General features: G+C 41.5%; 1 pseudogene; it reads left to right on the top strand.

Moving 5' to 3' along the window:
• Window positions 1–328: 328 nt before the first annotated feature.
• LOC114629154 lies at window positions 329–4,004 on the top strand (annotated as a pseudogene).
• Window positions 4,005–5,558: the final 1,554 nt, after the last annotated feature.

The raw sequence follows: 5,558 nt of genomic DNA, 5'->3' as shown, positions 1-5,558 counted from the left end.
GAGAGGATAAAACAAGTAGAGTGAAATGTTACCATGCTAGGGTGATGGGGACCCAGATGTTCACTGTAGTAGTCTTTGAGCTTTGATGCACGTTTGAAGTTCTTCATAATAAAAAAACTGGAAAAAAATGAGAAAGAAGGTTTGCTCTCACAAGAAGTATCTGTATAATGGATAAGTGATTTTCTGAGAAACCTTAGCCTCCCAGTGTCTTTATTTATAATTGATCTATAATAGCAAATTCACAAAATAACATTTAAGTATTAATAGTTGCCTGAGTGAGAATAATTGAGCTGAATTCCAGATCCTTGGGATGTTTATTTAGCTAAAAATGGCCAGAACGTCTCTCACTCTCTCAATTATTATTATTATTATTATGGTAAGTTACAATTATTTACCTGTAAATACATGTTGTGGGCATGCTTATCATTGCACACGTGTGGAGCTCAGAGAACAACTTGGAATTGGTGGCTTTTTCCTTCCGCTATGGCAGGTCAAACTCAGGTCCACAGGCTTGGCAACAAGCACTATTATCTAGCCACACTATTTGTTTGCTTGTTTGTTTGTACATGATTAAAAGCCAAAAAGAAATGGAAAATTTTCTTGTCTAAGAGCCAAATGGGTATTCATAATAGACTTGCTGTTTGGATTTTAACGAAAACTTGTGTTTGGCCTGCAGGGGACAAGGTCTTCTATTCATTTTCTTTAGAAAATCCATTCAGAAATCTTACAGATTCTCTGTCAAGAGACTATGATGAGGAAGCTTTTCAGCAATAGTACAAACACTTTTGTTGACATATCTGAGGTCTGATTTGTTTATATACCATGATCCCTTCAAGTACCTCACTACTAACTTACTATTTAGACTCCTGGAGACTAGCAATAGATGGTCATAACCTGTAACAGTCATTGAGTTCAGGAACTAAAGGGCTTTATATTTGGCGAATGATGCAGCATAGACCAGTAGTTTTTGTTGTTGTTGTTTGGTTGGTGTTTTTGTTTTGTTTTTTTGTTTTGTTTTTGAAAATCTTGCAATAAAAATAACAACTCTCAAAATACTGCTATTTGTCAATCAAATTGAGCACACCTTGCCCATTCTAAATGTTTCTTTTCTCTTGGGTTTCACCGCAGTTGAATGAGTGGTCTTTCCACATTGTCTTCCATGATATAATAGTAGGGTGATGTTACCTCTCAGCTTTAACGTGGTCTTGCAGAGTCAAAGGCAGAGTTGGTAGTGTGCAAGCCCTCAGTTTGTCATAGTTTCTTCTTGATGGGATATTAACTGTCTGCTTGCTTTGATGTAACCTCTCAGAGACTGACTCAAACATTGACCTACACATCCCGAAAGAGCTAAGAAATTGGTCAGAAATGTACTGAAAATATGTCTCCACCATTGAGTCATTTTGTATCCAGGATGATGCTGACACTCCGAGCTTCACTAATCTCATACATCTTTCTTTCCTTCATGTGTGGCGTCTGTTTTCTCCTTTCTCCTTTCTCATTTCTCTCCCCATTCCCTTGAATTTTCCTTTGCCTTAGAAATTCAGAGAGCTGCTTGGCCCAAGAGAGTCTTGGCAAGCAGGAACCTCAGTCTATTTGCTGTTTGTGTGAAATGGCATCATTTGGTTTAATGCTCTTGGTGGGCTTCTGAGAGCAGTCAGGCTGTCAAAGATTAATAGGTTCTGCACATGCTCCATTTAGTCACTTTTATTGTTAAAAGTCACGTTTTCGTTATTTTTAGTATGAAGCGTGAGAGCTTCCATACAAATTACGTTAAACAGAATTTCGTTTCTACGAACAGCCTGTAATACAACCAAGAAGGGAGGTGTTTTTAACAGTCACTGTCATTAAAACTATGAGCTTGGAGAATATAAATGAGACATGATGTTACTGTCTTATTCTGTCCTACCCAGTTCCTTTTCAGTGTTTATAAATAAAATGGGGCCATCCTCCCCACCCATCCCCAGCCATGGTCACTCTTTCTTGAAAGGTGCTCGTATTCCCCAGGCTGTCTAGTGGATAATATTCTTGAACTTCTTAACTTCCTGCTCCTAATATAGGTATGGCACATAACCCCTAGGCCATGTGATACTGGGGGTCAAACTCAGGGCTTCACGCATGCCACACGAGCACTCTACCAACTGTGCTAAACCTATTCCTGAGGAATTGCTATTTTTAAAAAATCTCCATGAATCCCATGGTTTAGTTCTCATCAACACTAAGCCCTTGAATGTTATTTTCATGTGTATTCAAACAAATTTTCACTCCAATTAACCATCTGAAATAAATGGCCCTTCTCTACAGTGATATTTGATGTACTGGGGACTTAATTTTGTCTAATTGTCTTGATAGTCTTACTTTTTCTTTGTTCATTGTATGCATTCTTTTTATTTGTTTGTTCATTTCCTTTCACACTCTCATAAAATTTGTTTTCAAAATAAATATGTTGAGAAGGAAAGGAATCCTTGAGATTTCTATGTACAGCTCTTCTTTTTTGACTTTATAGAGTAAGACTGAGTGGCCTGTTACACAGCTTGATCTTCTGGCTTTGAACCTGAGTTCTTTTTGCCTGATTGTGTATAACCTCAAACTGTTCTTACTCTTCAACCATTGGCATTACTATGCAGGCAGGACAATGATTACTTTTCTATAGATGAGAGAAATGTAGATGATAATGTTCAATAATCTCTCAGAGGCTCTAAAAACAGAGCCTGGATCTTGGCCTTCAAGATGCTTTTTTTCCATGCCCTCTTTCCTCCCTTTCTCTACCTGCTTTCCCCTCTCTGTCTCCCCACCTTCCCACCTCTCTTTGAGAGAGCATCTGGCATTTTACCTCGGAAATCAGTTGGGTCTCTGCACAGATTCCCTCATCCCTGAAGGAAACCAGGCCTTGGGGACCAGTATTTAGTATCAAAATATATATCAAAAGACAAATCCTCAACAGATCATTTTTATAAAATCCCCACTGCCCTTTGCTGGATGAAGCTTCCCCGATGAACTTACACATGACTTAGAAAGTCTCCTTACAAGCCATGAGCTCCTCCAAGCAGGTCAACGCCTCATCCAGTTCTGTATATCAAGTGTTTTAAGTGAGCACTGATTGAGATGATCAACCAGACTTCCCACTCTGGAATCCTCATTTGCATGGGACTCACTTAAGTGTCTCATTCTCTAATGACAGCAACTGAATCATCTGCTATCTTCATGAAAGATGTAATCAATCTTAAATTCAGGTTGTGTGAGCTACTATCCTCACACGTACAAATCCTCAGTCTTCCCTGACTAATACACCTCTACCTTTCAAGGAGACCTTACTTATTAAGAAGTCTTGAAGAGCTGAGGCAGAGGAATGTGTGTCAGTGTTGTGAAGTATGCTGTATTATACATTCCAGAGTTTAACAGACAGAAGTCCATCCATTCATTAAGCAGGCCTTTAAGGAGTCCACCATCAATGCACTGCAAGCTATCATGGAGGGCTATGAGGTAACCACCATGGATGAGGCCTGTAAGGAGGGCAACAACTTTGTCACCACTGCAGGCCTTGTTGATATCACCCTTGGCCAGCACTTTGAACAGATGAAGGATGGTGCCATGGTTTGCAACACTGGACACTTTGATGTGGAGATTGATGTGAAGTGGCTCAATGAGAACTCAGTGGAGAAGGTGATCATCAAGACCCAGGTGGACTACTACTGGCTAAAGAACGGGTGCCGCATCATATTGCTGACAGAACGCTGTCTGGCCAACTTGGGCTGTACCATGGGCCACCCCAGCTTCATGATGGGCAACTCCTTCACGAATCAGGTGATGGCACATATTGAGCTGTGGACCCACCCAGATAAATACTCCATTGGAGTTCACTTGCTCCCTAAGAAGCTGGATGAGGCAGTGGCTGAAGCCCACCTGGGCAAGCTGAATGGGAAGCTGACCAAGCTAACTGGGAAGCAGGCCCAGTACCTGGGCATGCCATTAATGGCCCCTTCAAGCCTGATCACTATCATTACTGAGTGCTGGGACTGTTCTTCACCTTTCAGCTGACATTCTTGTTCCAGGTCCTACCTCTTGTTCCCAAGAGGAAATGTTACCAACTTTGCAGTTGCCTTATCAGTGTTCCTCCCAAGCCCCCCCCCCTCATCCTCACCCCCAATGGTGCTGGTCACTCTGTCTTTGACCTCTGCTGTATCCCTCATACTGTTCCAGGTGTGACGGGGGAATGGAGAGATACCTGGGAGGCATCCACAGAGGACAGGAGCTCAACAGTCTTGGAAGTCCTGACGCTGGATGTTGCTAGTGATGTCACAAGCCCATGCACCCGACCATCCAGACCTTCACTTGGTCTTTGGATTTGTGTGCTTGGTTTACAGATCCACTGGTTTCTCAGCCCAGGACCCAAGAAGTAGCTCTACCAAAGGGTAAGAGTTTGAAGGTTCCTGAGAGCTCGTCCTTTTTACTGTTGGGCCATCTCTTAAACCTCATGATACTGAGTTGGTACTTTTTTTTTTGGTCCCTATTTTACAAGGGTTAGGATAGGACAAGTGACAGACTCTGAAAGGGGCTAGAAAAACAAATAGGAAAGCCCTGTCACTACTGTGTAACTGATGATTCCTATCACAAGCCTGGGTCACAAATAGATTAATTTGTTTTATAATGTTTATATACTGTTTAAAATGTTAATAAAGGAAGGTGGATAAAATAAAGTTTCTAGTGCCTAAAGAATTTAGGCTGTTGATTAAAATTTAAATGTGTGGCAAAAAAGGAATCCATTTGCGCCAAAGACTATACTGGACACTTGATATACAAAACTGGATGAGGCGTTGACCTGCTTGGAGGAGCTCATGGCTTCTGAGGGAGACAGAGGAGTCTTTTTAAAGTCATGTGTGAGTTCATCGGGGAAGCTTCATCCAGCAAAGGGCAGTGGGGATTTTATAAAAATGATCTGTTGAGGATTTGTCTTTTGATATATATTTTGACACAAAATACTGGTCCCCAAGGCCGGGTTGCCTCCAGGGATGAGGGAACCTGCACAGAGGCCCAAGTGATGCTATGTAACCTTATGCCTCTCCCCCACCCCCAGTTATCCCTGATTGGTGAATAAAGATGTATACAGCCCACAGCTAGGCAGAAGATAGGCAAGGTTTTGGGAGGTTCTTGGCAAATTAGAGTTGGAGGCAAGGGACCATGAGGAGGAGAAAGAAGGAGAGAAGATGCCACGGGGTAAGGGATCTATAAGAACTGGTCATATGAGCTAGCCCAGAATAAGAGTGGCCCACACAAAACATAGCAAGTCATGACTGAAGGTTACTGGCAGGGAGGTAGACATAACAGGATAGAGGGTAGATATCTGCCCATCTCTAGTGCTGAGTAAAGGCTTATTACAAATATAAAAGTAGTGTGTCTCTTATTTGAGAACTGAATAATCAAAAGTGGGGTAAAAACCCTGGTTTGAGATTAAATATTAACTACGGCAATGATCCCTGACTCCTTCAGCAGGCAGTTTTAAGTTTAATTTTATATTTAAGTTTCATCTCCAAGGATGAACTGGGGTAAACATTAAGCCTGCA

The sequence above is a fragment of the Grammomys surdaster genome, unplaced genomic scaffold (genome assembly GCF_004785775.1).
Source record: "Grammomys surdaster isolate TR1022 unplaced genomic scaffold, NIH_TR_1.0 278, whole genome shotgun sequence".
Taxonomy (NCBI): Eukaryota; Metazoa; Chordata; class Mammalia; order Rodentia; family Muridae; genus Grammomys; species Grammomys surdaster.
Note: the sequence above shows the minus strand (reverse complement) of the source record. Positions and strands in the feature narration are given on the sequence as shown.